This window comes from Palaemon carinicauda, chromosome 16 (assembly GCF_036898095.1).
Source record: "Palaemon carinicauda isolate YSFRI2023 chromosome 16, ASM3689809v2, whole genome shotgun sequence".
NCBI classification, from domain to species: Eukaryota; Metazoa; Arthropoda; class Malacostraca; order Decapoda; family Palaemonidae; genus Palaemon; species Palaemon carinicauda.
Genome location: NC_090740.1, coordinates 63,570,408 through 63,595,498, shown reverse-complemented (window position 1 = coordinate 63,595,498; position 25,091 = coordinate 63,570,408). Strand labels below are relative to the sequence as shown.

The window sequence follows — 25,091 nt, the reverse complement described above, 5'->3', positions numbered from 1 at the left end:
CCTGGGACTGGGGGCCATTCTGTCATCTTCTCTTTCCATGACTGACTAATTCCACCCATAGAGGATTCATTGGCTGGATACATCAAAGTATAGCCAGTTCCTTGTAATATGCCGTGCCTATCTAACTAAGGCAAGAGACACCTGCCGGTCCATACTAATTCTAGTAAGATCAACCGCCAGGCATCAGGAGTAAAAGTCGAAAAGTTTGTCCGTCGCCTTAAACCCAATCCGTCACCCTGCTGCCAGCGACTTCATCGAGATAGAGGGGCATTTTCTCCACACCCAAAGCTCTCACTACTCCACCAAGTTGCTCAACCTCTTAAACGAGTATAACCGTTGGCAAACATGGATTGCTAAGATATACTGCCAAGCAAGGTATCCCTTCACAAGGACTTTTTCACGGTCATTGATAATATGAAGTACCAATTTTAAATATAAAACATACTAAGAAAGCTTTTAATATTTGTTGAGTTCATATCGCATGTCTGGTGATGTCATATTTCAGACAGTAAGCAGGAGAGGGTCAAATCGAGTGATTTCCTTCCAATAAGTTACCGAATAATATCAATATTCCTATTATTGAAATGTTGAGTAACAATACAAAGTAGTTCATAGGTCTACATTGGTTGTTATGAGTTTACTTAGCGTATATTTGACTCTAAGTTAGTTTTAATTAATGTTACTTCTCTGATAGTAGATCGATATTTATCTAATTAAAGTACACTAATAGGACAAATATTTTCTTAGAAATAATATATTTTCTTTTACATTATAAAAATGAAATAATTTTTCTAGGTAAGCTGGTAAATTTTAATTTCTTGCAAGAAAACAGAAATGGATTTAAGTATTTCACGAGTCATTCTTTGTCAAGTTCACGTCAGGGACGTCATATTTCTGGTGGAAGGCAAACTGGCAAGCTGAGTGATTTCCTTTAGATGTGATACCAAGTAATATTCTTATTCCCATCATCAAAACACAGAGTAATGATGCAAAGTGTTGTGGTGGTCTGTATCAGTTATGAACTGCATGAAAACATTGATATCCTATGACATATTGGTGCTGATGTAATATTCACTATGAATATATTTTGAATAAGTTAAGAAATCATCCAAACGATACTCCTTGTTATTCGTATGTGCGTTGAATCGTAATACAGTACCGCGACGTTGAGACCAGCAGATGACTACCAAACGTAAAACAAAAGTAATTGTTGATTACTGAAATGCTCCCCAAATTGAAAAATACAATACAAACATGCTTTGATAAAGCATATATCCTATGAACTAAGAAAATTAAATAATAATATACGAGAAGAAATCATTGATGAAATATGTCGAGGATGATTATAGTATCATGACAACATAATAAATCTACAGAAACTTCATATTTCAAATTTGACACGTGCCCAGATCGAGTTACGACCCATTGCTCGGTCCCTATCTCGGTTGTAAGTCAGCGACTACCTGATGTGGGTTAGGTTGTGGTGGCCTATTGGAAACGTCCCTGCCTGACGCTTACCTGCCAAATCATCAGTAGTCACTGTCTGGCCTTCCCTGGTCCTACCTTGAGTGGAGAGGGGGCTAGGGTGCTGATCATATGTATATATGGCCCATCTGTAGGGTATTGTCCTGGTAGCTAGGGTATTATCACTGTCCTTGTCCTCTGCCATTCATGAGCAGCCTTCAAGTCTTTAAAACCTAAAGATGAGGTTTTGAAGCCATGGCCTTTAGGACTGGGTTCATTTCAAATAGTGTCGTGATGTCCTTAACAGGACATACACACAAATCGTCCAGATCACCGGTTACATCCCTAAGGGAGGAGAAGGAGGAGGTCTCAAACCTTGGATAATCCATGGCGAGTTCTCTTGCTTGAGGGTACACTCGGGCACACTATTCTATCTTATTTCTCTTCCTCTTGTTTTGTTAAAGTTTATATAGTTTATAAAAGAGATATTTATTTTAATGTTATTACTGTTCTTAAAACATTTTATTTTTCATTGTTCCCTTTCCTCACTCGGCTATTTTCCCTGTTGGAGCCCCTGGGATTATAGCATCCTGCTTTTCCAACTACAGTTGTAACATAGCAAATAATAATAATAATAAAAGAGATGCTGTGGATTTAACCACCCTGATTTAACAAGTCCAGGGTAAGCTATAGATCATTTTCTGATGCATGCCATAGAGGTTATATGGTGTCCTATTTGAGGATTTTAGAACTCTAATGAAAATCCATTCGGGGAGTTTCAATTCTATTGGTGGCCATGATTGCTCAAAGCTCCTCATCAGTATTCACAATTCCCAAAATGAAGAAAGGTCTAGGCCATTTAATCTAAAAACTTGGCTCAAGGCTGAGCGATAGCCTTTAATGTGAGACAGAGAAGAGTTTCTCTCAACAAAGATAGATGAGAAAGTATGCAATAAGTTGAACAGAGGCTCCGGTCAGAGAAGCACCCCTTCTACTGCACCGATCACATAGCATTGGCCATTTTTCCTGGTATACTGCTGCCGAGAATTTACATCTTCCATTCAGTACCTTACGAAAAACATATTAGTCGGAAGAGATAACGAGAAGACTCCCCCCAGGAAGTGACAGGGATGTCACAGAGTTGTGGTACCTCTACAAGTGTGGCTGGCAAAGCAGATTAGGCCAATGAGGTACCTTGATCAGGAGCATCATTAGGTCCTGTTACCATTTGGTATGTGGCCACAGACAACCCTTTGAGTCAAGCAAGGGAAGAAAAGCAAAGATGTCCAGATTGTCACACAGATGTGAAATGAATCCTTTATTGCTGCTGACTGATCCAGGAACAATGAACAGAACACAGGTAGTTTTCATTGAGGCTTGTGGTGAATACGTCTATCGAATAGGTAACCCCACATCTAAACACTTTCCACCAATAGAAGATGAAGGGACCATTCTGCTTCATCTAGTTGCCCCTAGTGACTAGGCTTTTCAATGACCACATTCCTTTTACCAGGGATGAATCTTGTCAACAGCCCCATTGCATTGTCTAGTGGCCAAGAGTAAACATGCTTTCCCAAATTGCAGAGGGGATGGGAAACAATACTTCCTTGCTTACTGATGCATGCCACTGCAGTAGTACTGTCGCTCATCAATGCTACCGCGTGGCCCCCCCTTACACTGCCAGAATGCTTGCAATGCCAGGAGTGCTGGCTTCAACACCAACATGTTGATGTGCAGGCTCTTCTCTTCCTTAGACCCCCCTCCGAGGCAGTCTGATTCCTCAGGTGTATTCTCCATACCTCTTTCGAGGAGTCTCTGAACAGCAGAATTTCATGAGGAAGACACTGCAAGGGAGTTACACTGATGAGGTTCTCATCCTTTAGCTCCTGGACTAGATCACCCAGTACCTATTCTACTAGGAACAGTGATGAGGTTGGTTGGTGGCTGCTGACCATGTCTCTTCAGGTACCTCTAAAGCAACCTCTAGTGGATGTACCAATGTGGAACAAGCTTTTCCAAGGAGATGTGTCCAAGTAGCCGTTGCTATTGTTGAGTCGGAAGTTGCGACTGGGACATAAAAAGTTGCTCTAATTTTCTGAGTCTGCTGATGAGATCATCTAATGAGAAAACTCGCTACTAAGGTGCTATCCAGCATTCCCAGGTAATTTGTCTTCTGCTTTGGTGCAAGGTTGGACTTTACGTCTTGGTGTTGAATGAGCTGTCTGTGTGAGGAGGCCAAAAGGTTGGGACAAAATCTATGCCTCTCCAAGAGCCAGAAAAGGCTGGAGGTGCAGACTTAGAAATCAATGTCGCTAACGACTTCTTCCAGGCCAACTTCAGGTAAGTTGTAGCTGACGTTCTAGTAGGGGCCTTTGAAAGGCTCTTAACTCCTTCGCTACGACGAAGTCGTTATACGTCAAAAACATACCCGGTGATACCGACAGTGAGGTCTGGATACATCATTATTGTTATTAATATTACCATTACTATTTTCATTACATTTCTGTACTGTATAACGTAAAGTCCATTACTGTATTACTGATAGGTAGTTTTATACCTTTCAACAGCTATTTATCGTGGAATTATTACAGAATAACATAATCACTTCAATATATATAAAGTTTTTTTAAACATTAAGCCACAGTGCTTTACCATTATTTAGAGAAAATTATATAAAACAAATTTTTTAAAAATTCTATAATCACTTCACAATGAATAGAAAAAATATTTCAATTGTTTAGAGTGAAATACAATATAAAATAAAGCAAACGTTTGAAAAATTTATTCTGTAATCAGCACTAAAACAAATAAACATGAAATGTAAGTTATTATAGAGTGAGCATGTATATCAGAAGGTCACAAATCTCGTATATAGCTTGAGTTGCGGATCTGTGGCCTGAAGGGGTTAAAGGTGACTGTCCGATGGAAGAAGGAGTTCCCACTCCTCTTCCCCCCTCTTCTCTACCATGTTATCTACTTTTTTGGAAGGAAAAAGGCTTGGGTTCCTGCAATAGCAAGTTCCTCAGTGCTAGGGCATCCCCTTGACTAATTTGCCTAAGAAACTTAGCAACTACTGCATCCTTCCAATGAGTACCCAGTTAGCTCATAAGATGTCTTGACTGGTTTGCTTAGAAAGTCATGGCTTTATTACCAGGCAAAACCATGCGAGTGAACCTCTTATTCTCTTTGTTTGCCAAATCCTGAGAAGTAGCATAATAAGCAACAGCTCCCAACCATTGGTCTAACCAGCCAGTTGCCTGGAGGTTCGCCATGGAGGTGGCTTCCATCGTAGCAGACTGGGACACTGGGAACACATTTCCTTCCGTCCAGGAGGACCTCAAACATGAAGATTTTATGTGAAGGAGCCTTGAGTGTGGAGCCTTGGCGCTTGAAATACTAGCTTACGGGAAGCGTAACTATGCGAAGCATATGAGTGAATCCCTAGCGTGTGCATAGCTCACCCGTGAAAAACCTGCACAGGAGAAATTTTGTACGAATGGAAATTTTGCATCTGTAGACTTTACACACGGGTCTTGGCACGTGCAGATTTAACAAGTGAAGTTCAGGTGTCTAAATGTAGCTCGGCATGACAGCAATTGCGTGCATGGAGGAGATCATAGGCATGAAAAAGATTTCAAAAGTGGGAATTTTTGTGCACATGAAGAGGATCATGTACAAAAACCTTCCCAAGATGATCATACATGTGGAGGTCTTCGTACCAGTGGATCTTACCCACTCTGATGTCTTTCCTCACGTCGAAGGTCTTGTTCAGGTCTTTTTTTATCCTCTGCATTGAATTAGCCTGCAGCAGGAGTAGAAGTGCCAGTTCCTCAAACTACTTCATCTTCCTAAATGTTGGTGAGAGTTAATGAAGAGGAATCCTCAACTGTCAAGTGAGGGGGGATTGGAAGAAGTCTGATAAAACTTTGTAAAGATGGTCTTCCTTGTCTTTGGAGGTTGGGCAGCAGCTGAAGACTCAGCAGCAGAGGACGAGGTCAAAGGTACAAGGTTGGGAGGGGAAGGAGGGCGAGGTCGTTTCTTCTCCTTGCCAGAAGTCATCAACGAGGATTTCTAAGCTGGCAGCAACGACACTACACAAGGGGAAGATCGATGATCTTCTCTTTCGCTGACCGGAACTGGTTGATGGATGCCACATCTAGATCTCCCTCCGTCGGAGGGGTGGCAGACAGGGAAGGCAAAACAACAGTAGTTCTGGGGGTCGTAGCTCCGGCTAAGACCTTCAGCAACACTTCTGCGGACAGAACACTCTCAATGCTCTGAAATCGTCATTGTCAGCTACTACAGCAGTGGGTTAACTTCAAGGAGAAGGGTGGGGAATATCACTTTATCTGGGGGGAATTGATAAAAATTGCCTTACCTGAAGCTTGCCCAAAGAGCAGATTGGAGTAACCTTCCTTCTTAGATTTTCCTCCAGAGGACTCAGCTCTAGAGGAAGTCAAAAGAAGGTGTAACAGTTTGAGCACTGGAAGGGGAGAAGCATGACCCACAAGACCTCTTCAGTTTGGCAGAAGACCCAGAAGCCGACGAATTCAATCTTTCTTCCTGCCGAATACAGACCACTGCAAGACGCCCATGACCTGCACTCATTACAGTGGGGGCTACTGCAAACTGTCGTGGTCCCTGCAAAATAGGACAGAATGGAGATCCACATCACGCCAACTAACCTGCCTTAATTGCGGTCAGGTTTACCTTAACAGGGCAGCACCCTATGACTACATGTGGATTCTCCACCACAGGCACAGTATCGTAAAAGAAGAAAGTCTTATAAAAAAGCCGAGTTTTGTTTAACGCAGAATACATTCATACTACTGTGCGAATGAAATCAAAGTGACTACTCAGAGTGCTGCAGAGGATACAGGACTTCTAAGGTACCCACCAGTAACCACCAACAACTCGTTATAAATTTAACAGCCAAGTTCCAGATATGATTATTAAAAGCATACTTCAACTAAATGACAATGTTTTGTATTCGTAAAGGAACAAAGCAGAATTTTGTATACATGTAATAATTTTAACCATCTGGTTGCTAAAAAAAAAACATCAAAACTATTGTCTTTCATTACCTGGACACACCAGATGTAAGAGGTAATTGTTTCCCCTGGCCAACCAGTCTTCAACTAAATCCCCAATGGCGGAGCAGCTTTCTTCTCGCGTTGGAAAATGCAAAATGTCCCGATGGCAGAAAGTTGTATCTATGTGCAATGAATCTACAGTTTTCACAGTCCCATCTCCATTGTGTAAAGCTCGTATCCTTTCTACATCACCCACACTGGTACGAAAATCACCCGTATACAAAACAGTTCCACCTCGTCCTTCAAACAAAAACCTACAAGAGAATTAAAAAGAAAATAGCATTTAACAAATTCTTCATGACAAGATCAACTTTAAAGTTAAATATTTCAAAAGTAAATTCATTGATCTTTTGAGTCCATTACCGAGAAATCTAGAGCTTAATAGCATTCAAGATAAATGCACTGCACCTCAATATAAGATTTGTTTTAAAAACTCCATATACAGTATTTGTTATTTTTCAAAATCACTTTCTAAATTGAATGTGAATAAACTGGTTTTAAAGACAAAGGGATATTTTACTGTAGATCTATTATAGCTTAAATATAACCATTTTTTTGGGTAATTTATATTTTTCCAAACTATACAAACATGACAGGCCACTTAGCCCTCCCTTTGACCCTCAGCCTAGGACTTGCTGGGCAGTTGAAGAGGAAGTATATCAAAGGACTCAGGTTTGCATAGTTAGGAAAAATACAAAACTACTTTTCAAATTTATGACTTTTCCTTACATAAATACAAACCCACTTTCCTTTAATAAAGTACTTATCCTTAGGCGTAAGGAAGTCCCTATATCATTATCATTATTACTAAGAGCTAAGCTACAACCCTGGTTGGAAAAGCAGGATGCTATAAGCCCAAAGGCTAGAACAGGTAAAAATAGCCTACTGAGGAAAGGAAATAAATGAACTACAAGAGAAGTAATGAACAATTTAAATAAAATATCTTAAGAACAGTAATAACATTTAAATACATCTTACATAAATAAAATATGAAGAAAGAATTAGGTCAGCCTGTTCAACATAAAAACATTTGCTCCAACTTTGAACTACTGAAGTTCCACCGGTTCAACTACCCGATTAGGAAAATCATTCCACAACTTGATCACAGCTGGAATAAAACTTCTAGAATATTATGTAGTATTGAGCCTCATGATGGAGAAGACATGACTATAACCAAAACTGGCTAGTTTACTATTCCAAGAAATGTCCCAAACTCTCTAGTCCTGCACGGGAGTGGAATTAATGACTCCCGTCTACCTCTTAACGACCTGGCCATAAAAATGAGGCAGGTGTTAGGCCAGGTCACTACTAGGAGACTGGTATCAAGGAAGACCTACATCCGTATGGAGGACATGTCAAAATGTATGGGCCTTATGAAAATGTTTTGTTCTTTTTTGCAAGAATGGTGAACTGCGGATGACAGTGGCTTCCCTTCCACTACCGTGCTGTTGTTTTTGTCATGTCAGACCCAATGGTGTGTGTCCTAGTAAGATGATGATGATAGTGAGATAGAAAACTTCTCAAAGAAAAAGATTAGAGTAAGAAGAAATAAGGAAAAAGTAGAAGTTCATGAAAGTGACAGCGAAACAAATTAAACTTGGTAAAAAATAATGGGCTTTAAGAATAAGAAATAAGATTCTAAATACAGCTGTTAATCAAAGTGGAAAATAAAGGTGACAGATTGAATATTACTTGGTACTTCAATATTGTACAGTAATATCTATGTGAAACACAATATTGTGTTATCAATTTCTGTAATTCATAGGGTGCCTTATTTATCTGTGGAATAAAACTTTCTATAAAGAGAGAAAACAATAATTGTGTTACGATATGCAGTATGTTATAACTCTCCGTTCATAGCGTTTAGTGTCTATTCCTATGATATATCTATATTTGGATGAAGGGTGGTAAGACTTGTTTGTAGATAAGCAAGACATTTAATGTTAAGTTTATTGAAAAGTGGATTCATAATTTTCAATAGTTTAGTTAGTTTAAATAACTTTATGAGTTGCGTTTTTCCCCAATAAGAATCGACTAAAATATGGGCATTACAACTGATCTACAAAATAGAATTTAAGTCAGTTTAAAGTAATAATTAAGGTGAAACTGTAAATGTATTTGATTTCACACCTGTATTGTATACCGATATACCTAACTCAGTGATGGGAAAGATACCAGTACATACCATATCACCTAACGAATAAGGTTAGTACATAGTGCGAGTGTCAAAGCAGTGTGTACCAATGTCTGGTCCCGAAGGGACATCTCGCATCACGCAAAACTTTTCTCTCCTGAAAATGAGATCATCAAGGCTGTAGAAAGGAAGGTGGGGCCTTCTGTTCCTTCCAAAAATGCATGAGTTTGGTCTTGAGACAAAATGAGTACAAGAGCAAAGGAAGTTCTTGTGAGATAAGAGCACATATAGTTCTCCTGAGATAAGAGCACAAGTAACAAGCGAGAGCACCTGTACTGCGCACCAACATGTATACTCTGTACCACAACTGCCTCTCCCTAAAGGAGGGAAACGGCAGGAATCACCCATACGCAGTTTTCATAGATTGGTCATCCTAAACATCTTCACAGACTACATGAGGACGAGTGGTAAGGTTCCAGGTCATTGTCCAGTCTTGGAGAGGGGTAAGATCTCGTAAGGAATATCATGTGCATATGGTGATCTGGCATGTGCGTAAGCTTCTTGCTCTTGGGAAGCCAGCACATGTGGTACGATCCCTGAAATTATCCGTGAGAATCCAGAATATTATCTGTGGAAAGCCAGCGTGAGGTGATCTAGTTGAATTTTCAGGTAAGTCTAAGGAGTGCTGGCAAATGTAGATCTCAAGTCACTGGCATTACTAAAAGATGAAGGTATGCTTCTAGAAGAAAGTCGTGTGCATGCAGGAGATGCTTCAGGGCAAGTACACAGGGGAAGGTTGAAGGGCACACACAAAGGAGAGTGATCATAACGAGCAAATACTGTAAGTAAGAACACGTGTTCTTAAGTGACAGCTTGTGGAATAGCAAACCAGAGCACTTATGAGGTCTTGCATAGGATAGCTCTCCGGAAGGGACGCAGGAATATCATTGTCTCTCCCACAGAAAGAAAAACGGTAGGAGTCACTTATACCCACCTCTTATCAATTGGTCATTGAACTTCATCATCCAAAAAGGGATAAAAAAGAACTAAGCCCTACTATCCCGAACCACATTGTGATGCGACGAAGGTGAGGCAGAAATTGGGGAGGAACTAGAAGTTCTCCTCCTAGTGGTCACTCAACTGAAGACAACACTCCAAAGGTGGAAGTTGTCACGGGAACTCAGGTGGTTGGTTAGCGCCTTTTTGGGAACAGGAATACACAGAGGGAAAGAAGGGCGGCCTCCTTCTGCTTCATACTCTGCGGCAGTAAAATCATCTTCGACTGACAGGCCATATTGATGTCTAAGGATTGCCAACCTCTTTGGGAATACGTTGTCGTTGTTACAGGGCCACACAAGCGAGAGAATATTGGAAACATCCCTGCCTGGAGTTTTGCTAAATGGGAGATCAAGTACGCTCAAACTCGATAGTTTCTTTATTGCCTGCAACCTTACCATCCTTGTGAGATAAGGATGGGTATTTGGGAGAGCATACAGGTCTACCTGTTGAGTCATCAGCAACCATTGCCTGGCCTTCCTTGGTCCTAGCTTGGGTGCAAAGGGGACTTGGGCACTGATCATATGGATATATGGTCAGTTTCTAGGGCATTGTCCTGCTAAGAAATTGTCACTGTCCCTTGCATGTGCCATTCATGAGAAGTCTTTAAACCTTTTAAACCTTTAATAAATGTAGACTATGCCCTTCCTCCGCTGGCTCAGCAAACTCGGACAAGGGAGAGCGCCGTCATTAGCACAATGAAGAAAACCACTCGGAGAAAATCTAACCAGCGAATGGGAAAAGTGTCCCCAGAGAAGCACAGAAACACACTTCCGACTTTACATTCCCTCCGCCGGCTGCCATCATGGAACGAGGGAGTGCGTCGTTGTCAGCGTAGAGAAGCAAGACCGAAGTCGAGCTCTGGGTCGGCAGCAAGCAGCCATCTCTCCGTCGAACTCACAGGGTGCAAGCAACATCTACTTCAATATGGTGAAGGAGTATCCACACAGAAAACAACTCTCCTGCGTAGTGGGGCCAACCCATTGCACTGGGGGAAGTGGGGGAGGCCTCAAACCAAAGGGTTGTCTGGCATCGAAGGAAGGATCGTAAGAAAAGGTTTCTTCTCCCTCGAGGAACACCGGCACTATGCAGTCTTCAAAACAGGAACATTCACACCTGTGAAAAGTTGACAAAAAATAAAAGAAAAAAAATAGTCAAAAATCAGTCTAAAAAGGTTGGGTTGTGGAGAGAGACGAACATCCACTCACTACTGAGTTAAATTAAAAGTGACAATAGAACACAGGTGTGTGTGTTTGTGTGTGAGGAGGGTAGCTGGTACTACCACCCTACACCCCCACTAACTAGCAGTGGAGTAGTTACATCTCGCAAAAATGCTTATGGCTAGTCTTCCAGCGTCACCAAAAGTATACCACTAATATAGAGCAAAAGGGTTTGTATTCAGTGTCGGAACAGAATAATTTTTTCTAAATATCACAAATTTTAAGTAATTTGTATTTTTCCTAACAGTACTTACCTCGAACTACTTCCTTAGGAGTATCTCGGATCTCCTCCCAACCGACCAGAATTTTGTGTAGTTTACCCTACTCCCGTTTTCTATGCGGGGTAACCTCTGGCGGAGTGATACGCGCCACGAGGCGACCCCGGGTCAGAGAGCATACTTGCTCAGGTCTCGATCCCCAGTAAGTTTTTGACAGCTTAGGTTTCTATGAAGTCCAGTAAGGCACTCGGGGTAGGATGGGTGGGCCATGACCCGATAGTAGTTCGTGGTAAGTACTATTAGGAAAAATACAAATTACTTAAAATTTGTGATTTGTTCCAAAACGGGGTACTTGCCTCTAAATACTTTCTTAGGAGACTTATACTTTAGGAGGTGGGAGTGTCCTTCCGGACCTAGAGACCGTGATGAGTATAGAAGAGGAACCTAGATAGGAGACTAGGTTCTGCTAACCTCAAGGAAAACACGAGAAAATAGGGAAAACTACGCAAAAACTATCTTAGTGTCTAAGTAACTCACCTCTGCAAAAAATCCTAGGAGACTCGTCCTTCCATTGATCGTGTATCCCATGGCAGTTGGGGGGTTTTTGGGGTCATTTCCGGGAAGGTAATAGGGGAAGGATGGAAAGGGGGGTAAAGAAGGAACCTGTCTCTCTTGGACTTGCCGCCCGCGGTTAACCCTGGGACTACACCTTCAAATCGTTTGGAGCGCAGAAATGACGGGACCGAGCAAAAACCCGTCCAGGGACCTCCTCGAGCAGTCCTTCAAGTAGTGAGCCGTAAAGGTAGACTGACTAGACCATGTACCTGCCCTCAGGATTTGGCCAACTGCCATGTTTTTCTCAAAAGCCAATGAAGTACTTAGATCCCTAATGTCGTGGGGTCTGGGCTTTCCTGGAAGGGGGACCCCTGCACTACTGTAGGCCCTGACGATCACCTGCCGTAGCCAGAAGGAGATTGTATTCTTGGAAACTGGCTTCTTTACTAGTCCCAAGGAGACGAACAGACTCTTGATTTCGGGTCGAAGTTTGGCCGTCCTCTCTAAGTACTTCCGTACCGCCCTGACAGGGCACAGAAGCATGTCCCTCGGGTTGTCCGAATGAGGGATTGCCGGCACTGAGAATCCTTCAAACTTGGGGTCCCAAACTGTTGGATTCTGAGTCTTGGCCACGAAGGATGGTATGAACCTGAAGGTAGCTTCACGCCAGCCCTTCGAGTGTGATACCTCGTACGACAGTCCATGAATCTCCCCTACTCGTTTTGCTGATGCCAGAGCTAACAGAAAAACTGTCTTGAGGGTGAGCTCTCTGTCCAAGACGTCCTTTAGGGGTTCGAAGGGAGGTTCTGACAGCATCTTCAGGACTCTAGCCACGTCCCACTGGGGCACCCTAACGGCCTGAGAGGGGCACGATTGCTCGAAACTCTTGATGAGCATCGAGATGTGTCTGGAGGTACAGTACCCAGGTCGATGCCCTTCAGGAGGAAGACTTGGCCCAGGGCAGCCCGGACTCCTTTGATGGCTGGGATGGACATGTTTACCTCGTCTCTGAGATAGACCAGGAAGTCTGCTATCTCCGGGATGGAGGCCTGCAACGGCTTGATGTTCTTCGAGATGCACCACTTTGTGAAGGTAGCCCATTTTGCCTGGTATACTGCGGCTGATGAACGTCTCAGATAGCCTGACATCCTTGTTGCCGTCCTCGACGAATATCCTTCCTTCCTCAGGAGGCGCTCGATAACCTCCACGCATAAAGGCAGAGGGACCGAGGGTTTTCGTGGAACCTTTGAAAATGCAGTTGCCGGAGAGGGTCTGGTCTGTCCAGAAGGGTCCAAGGTGGAAGGCGCGCCAGTTCCTTTAGATCTGCGAACCACTCTCTCTATGGCCTCCAGGGCGCTACCAAAGTCATCCACAGGTTGTCCGCTCGCCTCCCCCTGTTGAGGACTTGCCTGAGCATCTCGAAGGGAGGGAAGGCGTAAACGTCGAGTTTGTCCCAAGGGTGTTGGAAGGCGTCCTCGAACGCCGCCTCTGGATCTGGCACAGGAGAACAAAACACGGGGAGCTGTGCGTTCAGTCTCCTGGCGAAGAGGTCTATCACTGACGAGCCCCACTTCTGAATGAGAGTCTTGGCCACTTCCGGGTGCAGGGACCACTCGGACCCTACCACTTGACTCATTCTGCTGAGGCCGTCAGCCAGGACGTTTCTTTTCCCTGGAATGAATCTGGCTGAGATCTTGATCGGCTCTACTTCGGCCCATTCTAGTAACTCCATCATGAGGTTGCACAGCTCCTTTGATTTCAGTCCTCCTTGCTTCTTTATGTAGGCCACCACCGTGGCGTTGTCGCACATCAACCCCACGGTGTTTCCTCGGAGCCGATGGATGAACTCTAGGCACGCTCTTCGCACTGCCATCATTTCTAGCACGTTTATGTGCAGGTTCTTCTCCTCGTCTAACCAACTTCCTCTTGCTGTCTTGTCGAGTAGGTGAGCACCCAACCCTCCTTGGATGCGTCCGTGAACAGAAGCATCTCCGGAGGGTCGTCTGCGAAGGGCATTCCTTAGAGGGTGATCGATATGACGTGCCACCACTCTAGGACTTCCTTCGTCTCCGGGGATACCGGGACCACCTTGTGCGGTGAGTCTCTCTGGTTCCAGAGCTCTTTCAGGTTCCATTGTACTCCCCTGAGTTTGAGCTTCCCTTGGGGGACCAGCTTCTCTAACGACACGAGGTGGCCTATCAGTCTTTGCCAGTCCTTGACTCTCCTGGGCTGGCCCGACAGGAAGGGCCGGAGGATCTGATCTAAGTTGTCCAGTCTCTCCGCGGAAGGGAAGGCTCTCGCCAACCGGGAGTCCAGGACCATTCCGCGGTAGTTCATCCTGGTGGAGGGTATCAGTTGGGACTTCTCCAGGTTGATGATGATACCCAGGACGTTGCAGAACTGCAGGATCTTCGCACCTTGCTCCCTCAGTACTTCCCCTGAGGCTGAAAGTAACAACCAGTCGTCCAGGTACCGAATCAGGCGGATGCCCTGTTCGTGTGCCCAGGCTGAGACTGTTGCGAAGACCCTCGTGAAGACCTGAGGAGCTGTGGACAGACCGAAGCAGAGGATCTTGAACTGCAACATCTGGGTACCCCATTTTACCCTTAGGTACTTCCTGCTGGAGGGGTGAACAGGGATTTGGAAGTATGCGTCCTTGAAGTCTATGGACATCATGAAGTCCTCTTCCCTCAAGGCCGCTAGGACCGACTTCGGGGTGACCATCTTAAAGTCGGTCTTGTACACGAACCTGTTGAGGGCTGAGAGGTCTATGACTGGTCTCCAGCCCCCTGTCGCTTTCTCCACCAGGAAGAGTCTGCTGTAGAACCCTGGACCCGGGTTCTTGACTGGTTCTATTGCCCCTTTCGCCAGCATTGCAGAGACTTCTTCTTGTAGGGATGTCGTTCTCAAGGGGTCTTTGGGTGACAACCACTCCGCCTGTAACAGAGGTGGGGGGTCCGCCAGGAAGTGCAACCTGTACCCTTCCTTTAATACTGCTACGGTCCACAGATCTGCTCCGTGGTCTCGCCATGCTTGCCAAGAACGTTTGACGCATCCCCCCACCTGAGGCTTCAGCAGGAGTAGGGGGCCTCTCTCCCTACCTTCTTCGAGAGGCGCAGCCTGAACGCCCTCTTCTGGCGGCCGAATAAGAAGGCCTGAAGACTGACTGCGTAGCAGGCGTTCCTCTATGGGGGGGGGGGGGGGGGGGGGGCCTGCGAAGATTGAGGCCAGGCTGTAGTGGGGGCATCTCTCCTGGGCTGGCTAGGTGAGGCGCGAGGAGGGAGCAAGACGTCGGAAGGTGGCCTTCTATGGGCAGGTCTTCTCGTTGGTGGGGATCTGGGCTCTCCCGCATCCTTCAGCTTCCTGACCTTCTCTACTGTCTCCTCCACTGCCTTAAGGGGGAACACTGAGTCGCCCCACAGGGGTAGGTTCCTAAGGGCCCTCGCTTCTCTGTCCAAGAGTCTTCTAACAAGCTTGCTGAGCACTGTGTCCCTCTTCCGCAGCACCCAATTGGCGGCCTGAGCGATGGACTGGTAAGAGAGGAACTTTAGGGCCTTACCCCCCGAGCTAATCAGCTCTTTCAGCAAGGCCTGGTTCTCCGGAACTGCAAGATCATGCGAGGCTTGAAAACCCACCAGTGTGCAGGCCCACCAATCTAGCCACGATGTGGAGGATTAATTTTATCTTAATTCATTTTTTTTGCCAAATCGAGAGAGAGAGAGAGAGAGAGAGAGAGAGAGAGAGAGAGAGAGAGAGAGAGAGAGAGAGAGAGAGAGAGAGTGAGTGAGTTTTAGTTTTGTTAAATCGAGATATTTTATTTGCTTTAGCTTTGTCAAATAGAGAGAGAGAGAGAGAGAGAGAGAGAGAGAGAGAGAGAGAGAGAGAGAGAGAGAGAGAGAGAGAGAGAGAGAGAGAGAGAGAGAGTTTATTTGCTTTAGTTTTGTCAAATCGAGAGAGAGAGAGAGAGAGAGAGAGAGAGAGAGAGAGAGAGAGAGAGAGAGAGAGAGAGAGAGTTTATTTGCTTTAGTTTTGCTAGATCGCGCTCGCGAGAGAGAGAGTATGTGTGTTTGTGTGTGTGTTTGTGTGTCCGCGGTGCGCGCCGAAGAACAAGTTGTAGTTAGCGAATGATTGTTTGTAGTGGGAAAGACTGTCGGTATATTTGAGGTTGTTTGTTTACATTTTTTAGCTAGGTTAAGGCGGTAATGAATGTCTTGGGCGAAAGGATTTACTATTTGACTGTAGCAGGAGTTGGTTGTGTTTTTTTGTTCATTGACAGCCGGCTTGAAGTGATTTTTCTTGTATCGGAGTAAGTACTGTTTTTATCTATTTTTGTTAGGCGCGATCATGAATGATAGAAAGTTTATTATTTATCTTTGATTATACTGTAGTGCGATAGTTTAGTTAGTTAGGAGTTTCCGTAAGCGTTTTTTTCTTTTTATTGCAGGCCGTAATTCTTCCTTTAGGCTCCTTAGACTCTTTTAAACTCCTTAGGAGTTTTTGTTTGTCTGTGGCCTGTTGGTTGCCTGCCGCACATTTAATAGATTGATGACGACCCCGTATGTTAAATCGGATAAGGATTTGGATAGACGGCTCATGTATTTGTCCCGGATGATGATGATGATGACGACACTGGTTTGGCCTGGATATGGAGACGATATAAGAGTATAGTTAAGCGATTGCGCTGTGAAATTGGCCGTAGGCTAATACTCTTGCCAAGAAGTTGTGGCAGTGAACTAGGAGTTACCCGTGTTTGGACGACGGTTACCACACAAACTTATATATTGAATATTTTAGCGTTTTCGCTCATGTTGGTGGTAGATATGATTATTGTTTCTGGTTTAGTGTTACGTGATTTGTTTTAGTGTTAAGTATTTTCGGTACTGTGTGGGAAGTAAGTGTTTTCGGTAATGTGTGAACTATTGGTGTTGGGTTTGTAAAGTTTTCTGATTATTGGGGAGTTTTGTGTACCACACACACCGTTATACTATTTAAATATAAGTCTGTTATTTTTTTGTCTGTTTGGGTTAAGTCTGTTTAATGAAGTGTTTTGTTTTGGTTGCGTTTAATATAGTTTTAAGGTTATGTTTTGTTTGTTTTCCCTTCGTGCAATCGTCCAGTTTGAAGTAAAGTAAGGGGAAAGTTTGTATTGTGGGATATTTGAAAGTAAGAGTGATCAAAGGTGTGGGGGTTTGTTTTTGTTTACATCCCGCCACAACGATGATACGTATACCAGGTCCCTGGCTAGCTCTTCCATCATGGAAGTCTCCGAAGAGGAGATGCAAACTGGGGCGGTGGTAGCTCTCTCTTCTGTTGCTCCCTGGCCCAGGATGGCGACTGCTGGCTCTACCGTACAGGGACCCGCGCGGTGCCCTTCGGGAAGGTAGAAACGTCTCTGGGTCTTGAGGCCCTGAAGAAGTTTGGAGGCGCTCTGACTCTTGGGGGCTTCTGCGTGGTTGGCCACGATCCTGTCTACGTGAGCCATACCCAGCCTAACGTCCCTAGCCAAAGGAAGTGCTAGTGAGGGCCTCTGTTGCACGGGTGCATCGATCAGCCTGCTGAGGCCCGAGAGCCAGTCTTCATCCATGGAGGGCTTAGGCTCGTCCGGCCTGTGATGACGCCTAATGAGGCCTATCACTCTCCTGTAGGCCGAAACTTCTGCGGCCGAACCTTCTACGCCGTCATCTATACTTTCCGTCGGATGTTCCTCTGCTTGAGACGGGGGACCTCCGACAGAGGGTGCCGCTTGGAGAGGAGGCATCTTCTTGGCGTGGTCTAGTCTCGGCGGTTCAGGATGGAGGATGGGCATCACCGCTAAAACGGAGGGTTGCGTCCTGGGCTTATCACTGCCTACGGAGGTCTAGGAGGCTGTGGGCTTGCCCGTAGAAGGAAGGTGTCTCTCACGTTCCGGTCAACTCGTTGCTGATTTTGAGGCCGGGACGTGGCTGCCAGACCGAAGGGGCGACTCTCTCCGCTGGGCGGATGGAGTCGGAACCTTCGCGGACTTATGCCTGTCCCGTGGGGCCTGAAGAGACGACTCTCTCCGTAGATCGTACCTGCTGCTGAGGAAAAACCTCACTGGCGAGCGAGCCCTTGGGAGCCAGACCGAGGTGCCCGGAACTGCTGAAGCTTCCAGGAGTTGTCTACGTGGGATGACGACCCACACCCATTCTTCTCTCAGGGAGAAGCTTCTCCTATACTCCCCCCTGGGGGATCTAGAACGCCTCCCAACGCGGCGGGATCTGGAACGGGAGCGTGAGCGTGACCGTCTCCTGCAGGACCTATCTCGCCGTCTATTATGGTCCCTCGGGGCTCCGTCCTCCGAGGAGTAGGATTAGGCCTCGACCGAGGAGCTCGAAGACTTGTAGGACCTGACTGAAGGGTCTGAATCGCGCAGCGTTGCTAGTGGGTCCACGGGTCGATCGGCCAGCGACGAAGGCTTCAGGAAGACGGACGGGAGCGTAGCTGAAGGCGCTGGAGAGGAGCGGGGTAGCTCCTCGCTTGGGAACCAGGTCTCGAACTCTTCTTCCAGCCTCAAGGATGATCTGAAGGGCGTCTTCGGAGGCGCCCACGCGAGAGGGTCTGACGGCGGTGAGTCCTCCTTCTCGGCGCCACCCACGGCTGCGGACGTACCTGAAACACATGCCCAAGAGGCGGGAAAAGAGGCTGCAGTAGTCTTTCCCCACATAGGATCGTCAGAAGAGACGGGCCCTGCTTGCACCAGGGCTCCGTCCTCTGAACACACTCCCGTCCCTCCCTCAGGCCCCCCACTTGCCTAGAACGACGACACAACCCCACTATCCGGTAGTTCAGACTCCTGGGGAAGAGCCACAGGCCTCTTCCCCGCAACTGACTTACCTCGTCCCTTACTCTGGGTAGGGGAAGGCGGCAGAGACACTCTATCCGACGATACGCCGGGCGAAGCAAGAGGCGAAGAGACGCTCGGTTTCCTAGGCGATCTCCTGGAAGACTTCTTTTTCTTGGTGCCGTAACGCACCCACTGCACCTCGTTCCAGGACTCGCACTCCGGACAGGTGGCTGTAGGGGAACAAACACTGCCCCTATACGAAGAACACAAAGAGTGCGGGTCAACTTCAGGCTTTGAGAGGAAGGCGCCACACGATTTACCGGCCATAGGTCCAGGGCAACGACGGTGATGCTCCATTGCGCACTAGAAAGGCACCGCGAGACACAAGGAACACAGAGGGAAAAGGATAAGGAATAGCACAAAGGGACCACTTGGGAACCGCGTGGGACACAAAGGGGGTAGGGGACACAAAGGGTCTCACTGGGTAAGGAGAGCGCGTCGGGATGTTATCGCGACGCGACCAGAAAACTTACTGGGGATCGAGACCTGAGCAAGCATGCTCTCTAACCTAGGGTCGCCTCATGGCGCGTATCACTCCGCCAGAGGTTACCCCACATAGAAAACGGGAGTAGGGTAAACTACACAAAATTCTGGTCGGTTGGGAGGAGATCCCAAATACTCCTAAGAAAGTAGTTCGAGGTAAGTACTCTGTGTTGGAACAATATTGGAATTAGCAAAACAAATATGAGGAAAAGTTTCTAAACAAGATCAAGGAAAACTATCAGAAAAGACCAAAAACCTAATAAAGAAAAATTGGAACAGAGGGTAAAATCCAAGAGAGATGAAACAGAATTAGTAGAACTATCCAAACCAATAAACAAACTAAAATATCCAAGACATTTGTGAACACAAACCAAAATTGAGGAAACGCTAAAAGGAAGAAGCATCTAATTGATGAAAAGACAACATGGAACAGGGTGCCAACAGATGTTTACTTTAAAGGATGAAAATGGAAATATCAAAAATAGAAATGGCATGATAAAAATTGCAGAGGATTTCAATACACTGCTATACAATACTGATTTAAGAAGTAACTTTGCTACAAATGATTTGTTCCTGCAAAGAAAACATTACTTGAACTTCAAGCATAAATCACCATGATGGTACCATGTCTATTGGGAGTATTTGCTTTGAATATTTAAAAGTATACATCTGGAGATCATCTCAGATAGTGATTTATGATCAATGAGGCTGTTATGAAGACATACATAAAAGATTTAAGAGAAATGATCTAACTCCTACAACTTACATAACAGAACCAGGACAGTGCCCTGCAGGTATCAGAGTAACACACAGCTGGTGACTGGCTTCCTCAGCTACATTAGGCACAGTGATTTTTACTGGTTCCTCAGGTGGAAGCGGTCTAACATATGGGTCAAGAGGTCGGTGTCTGATAGACGCCTGCAGAAAATGAGCGGTGATATGAGAGCAGTACAAATACACGCCACTATTGCTCTCAAGTTGATCCAAGAACTGAGGAGAGCTAAGCCCAATCATATGATCTGTAGGTATAAATAAAATCAGATTAATTTACAGGACATGTATAACTATTTGTGATAAAATAAAAGCAAGCAAGCATTTCAAATTAAGAAAACCACATTTATAAATTAATGATGCGCATACAGAAGGAACTTTTTGTTAATTTCTTTGATCCTCCGCTTTTCTTATCCTATGCATACTTCTTACACACTATATGGTCCACATGCTACATAAACATGTCATTCATTTCAGAAAATTCAACCTCAATATTTACACTTTACTTCCATAAAATAGATTGCCTCAACAATTCCTCCACATATTCCCACCACAGCTTCCAAAGACAATGCAAGACTGTTCCCAGTCTATAGAACACGTCACGTTCCCTCTCTTTTTCAGTTATTATGTAACTCGTCTCTTAAACTTAGCATCATTCAATATACAGTAGTTACCCCTTGAAGTTTGTATGGCTTAGGTAACCAAGACAACTAAAAAAATTTTGGTGTTCATGGGTTAGATAACTCATCACCAGCCTCACTAACTGACCAGAGCTTACGTACGTTTAAGTAACACATTGAATTGTTTTCGTCCTTTAATAGCTGGAAACTTGGCTGCCAAACGTTATAGCAAGGTGTCACAAGATAAAAGCAGGCAGCGGGGAAGCCCAACCTCTTGTCGGGTCAAGGAGTAGCCACTTTGATTTCAAGTCCTTGAGCATACAGGTTTAGCAAACTGGCTCCAGTATTCTAATTCTTTGTTTCTTGTAGACTTGGGGAATTTTGTTGTATGCAAGGGAAATTAAGGAAGAAAAAAGGTTCGACAGTTTTCCCAACAACTGATGCTGAGTTTTGTACAACTTGCCAATACAGTACACACTTGTTCCTACTTAACAGCATTATTATTGCTGTTTGTCTTCATAACTTAGAGTGAGACATCATTGCATGCCATCGACAGAAGACGTTCAAGTTGCTCCCTCTCCTCTGCCACACAGCTGGTTGGAGAGATAGGGCTCTGCTCTTATTTTCCCCTTTTTGAAAAAATAATCCAATAACACCAAACGATAGGATTTGCATATTTGTGACTCTACCATTTCTCTCCCTGAGGGAGTTAATGTGTTGCTCAAGAGTCCCAGTGACTTCTTTACCACAGGCAATGAATAAAATAATGATGAGATAGCACTTCATCTATTGACGGGTGCCCACATGTCCTTTAGGATGAGAAGGATTTTCTTACCTTAAGGTATTGGTGGCCGATGTGGTAACGTCCCTGACTGGTGAACGCCAGACTGGGGTTAGAGTCACGCTCAAACTCATTAGTTTCTTTGGTCGCTCCAATCTCACCCTCTTGTGAGCTAAGGATGGGGGGCTTGAGGGAACCTATAGGTCTATCTGCTGAGCAATCAGCAGCCATTACTTGGCCCTCCTTGCTCCTAGCTTGGGTGGAGAGGGAGCTTGGGCACTAATCATATGTATATATGGTCAGTCTCTAAGGCATTGTTATGCTTGATAAGGCAATGTCACTGTCCCTTGCCTCTGCCATTCATGAGTGGCCTTTAAACCTTTGTCCAGAATTCCAAGGAATTGCAGAAGAACCTAGTTCTCCAAGGGATCCTTCTTCACCTGATTAGAAGAGATGTAATTTTACATCTTTTGAGGATGAACATGCTCACCGCTCTGAGTTTCATATGGAAACCTAGAAGCCTGATGAGAGTACTACTGTTCATGCTTGCACTTCTGAGGATTCTTCCCCTCGATGCACCTACCAGCACACCCAAGTGCTGACCTGCCTATATTGTGATGAAGCTTAAGTCTTTCTTCTTTCTGCTGATACTGCAGCCACTTTAGAAGGTCAGAGCGCACTGGATAATGGGAATAGAGTACCTTGTCACACCAACACACTTAAACTAAGACTAATCCAATGATTGGGCTACTGCTTATGCTCGGGCATGTTTCCCTGTGTGCGTTGCGCTCCACAGACTTTGAATGTTCTCCTGATCATAAATGCCATCACTTGTCATTGTGACCAGCTGCAAGGCATTCACCTATCTTTGAATTGGCAAACTATGGTACAGCACTAGCTCATACTTGCACCCCAGATACAGGAAGCTCAGCAGTGAGTGCACAATCATTAACATAATTGGTTCGGCAAATGAAGCATACGCCTTGATGCTGGAAGTTATTCCAATAGACCAAAGCACTCGAGGACACACTTGTGCTTATAGCTCCAAGAAGACGTTCACTCATTAATGTACGTTCTGACGACGAGTCACCTGCGGCAGCAATTTCTCACCTCTACGTTCACCTTCTTTTGAGAATACCCATTCACCTTCTAATTATGCAAGAAACTTCATATTTGTACACTCGTCAGAACGTTTCAAGCAGTACAGTATACAGCAAAACTCGTGATACCTGAATTCAGTGATTTTTCCCTAAAAAGTCCTAACTAGCAACTCTTACTATCTTCACATTTCCAATGAAACTAGGCTCTATCAACAAAGCATTTTGAAACTTCACTCAATAAAAGATACAATTCATTAAGCATGATTTTAGAGAATTATTGCTACATTTTTTCACCAAAATATCAGTTAGATCATTATGGAAAAATTGTCCAAATATTCTTTATGATAAAAATGAAATAAAAATAATTACTTAATGAGCCTGACTTTTAGCCACCATAGCAATACATTTAAGGTAATGAACGTATCGGAGATGTACTTGTGGGAGGAGTCTAACCAGACATCAACTGGCAGTGCACTGTTGCGGTGACACGCACAGTCTCACAAGGAACATCTACTTGTCTAATCATTTACCAAATATGATTGGAGCTACCCAACCATGACCAGAAACTATAACTCTAGTTGAGCGGTATTTCACCAAATTTAAAAAAAAATAAAACCAATCGACGAAGCAACTGTGTATATATGGTTAAAACAATACAATGAAGGAGAAGGATTGAAAAGCCATCCGAGGAATGGGAGACCCCCGCTAAACAACTGCAGAAGGAAACGAAGAGTTAACTCATTTTTATAACCAAGCATTCATTTTCATAGTCATTTTCTGTTTGCAATAGTACACAAGCCAAGCTAATGCTTATCATTTTGGAATAATATTATTATATCTCTCGCCCTCCCTCCCACTGTGTGTATATGTGTGTGTGTGTATGAGGTTCTACTAACCTAGATTGAATGATGACTATGATATTCTTCTCATTTTTCTTAATGTTGCAAACAGTCAACTCGACGCTGCAATGCAATTTGACTGCCGCGAAACTTCTGCTTTAATTCAACAAGGTGAGAAGTTTCACCTTCTCATCTATAGTCAGCATCTTCCTTTGCTGCTTAGGCTCACTACCAGAGGCCATAAAAGGAGCAAGGCATTTGGGGGGCATCATAAGGATTGAAACAAAAATATGATGATGCTAAAACTTCACTAAATGCAGGAACCCAAATTACTGTAATGCAATATAAACACAACTGACGTGCATTCATGAGAAGCTATAAGGCGAGATACTGTGAGGTGACACTGTGCTCCATGACCAATCAGCAGCCAGGATAGAAATCTCTATTCTCTCATTAGTTGACTCCCACCTCTCAGCCAATAACGGGCCATGAAGATGTAGAGTGAGTACAGACAAAGCAGTATTTCATGACCAGTTGTCTATCAGAATTTACACTTTTTTTTGTATCACAGGTTTGTGCAATTCAACAGAAAATATGCGAGACTAAACATACTGTAAATATGACAAATTCGAAGATAATTTGTATTTTTCCTAACCATACAAACCTTAGCTATTTACAGTGGGTTTACCTTTTAGCGCAGCTGAAATGGCGAGCCATTAGAATTTAACGAGGGTGTATTACCCCCGCGCTAGTTAGCGGGGGGTAGGGGAGTGGTAGCTAGCTACCCCTCCCCCCCTCACACACAGATGAATGCTCACTTTCACTTAGAGGTAGGACTTGTCTTGGGGGACAGGGCTGGCGGGCAAATATGTGTAAATAGCTAAGGTTTCTATGGTTAGAAAAAATACAAATTATCTTCAAATTTGTCATTTGTTCCATAACCGAAATACAAACCACGCTATTTACAATGGGTGACTTACCCATTAGGTAGGGTGGAAAGTCCCCAGCCATACTGGCTTTGGCTTTACCCGGGGACTCAGAATCCGAGTGAGTCACACTCGAGAAAAGGAGTCCCTGCACCTCACAAGCTCCTTGCTCCGCAAGGAACCGTGTGGCCTACATAAGCTTGTGTGTGAAGGAAGAAGTGTGACCCGTCCTAGGCAGTTGACCTGGAGTTCCAGAAGGAACTCTGGGTTAGGACGTTCCCAATACCACCTCGTCAGGGTATGGGGGACGTGACAGTATTGACTCAATACTCGGAACACAAGGAAGCATGGTTTACCTGCAGAGGTTCGAGGTCAGCTATGCAGAGACCAGGATGCTGCCTCCCCGTAGAGGGGATGATGAAGAAAGAAATAAGGGCCAGACATACTTCTTTCGTTCATGCAGACTAAAACCTGATAACAATGCCCTCAACCTTCTGCTACCTGTCCAAAAAGGAGCCTGAGGTTAGACCAGCTGTTGTGTAGCCACCACAGAGCGATAGAAAACGTATCGAGACTCCTGTGGGTCACGCCCTGCAGGAAGCGGGCTGCGAAGGTCATTAGACGCTTCCAGACTCCAGCTTGTAGCACCTGCGTCACAGAGTAGTATTACTCGAAGGCGAGGGACGTTGTGATGTATCCAACATCGTGCTGTAGGGCGACGTGACAGGGGAGGGTCTGGAGACAGGTCGAGATGAATGTCCTTGAGTCCGGGCTGAAGAGGTATACTGGTGACTCTCCCCCGTGTCCTCCTTGTGCTCCCAAATCGGCTGCAACTGAGGACAAACTGCAGCTGTTCCCAAAGCTAACCTCTCGATTCCTTTACTGGCAAGAAAGAGAAGGTCTTGGGACATCAGATACAGAATGGAGACTCGAAATCTTGAAGGAATTGGACCGAAGGGCCGGGAC

The 25,091-nt window shown here is 44.8% G+C and overlaps 1 pseudogene; it reads right to left on the bottom strand.

Annotated features, from left to right (window-relative positions):
- The window catches only part of LOC137655333 (protein artemis-like), a 56,491-nt pseudogene extending 34,167 nt beyond the window's left edge, over positions 1-22,324 (bottom strand).
- Positions 22,325-25,091: the final 2,767 nt, after the last annotated feature.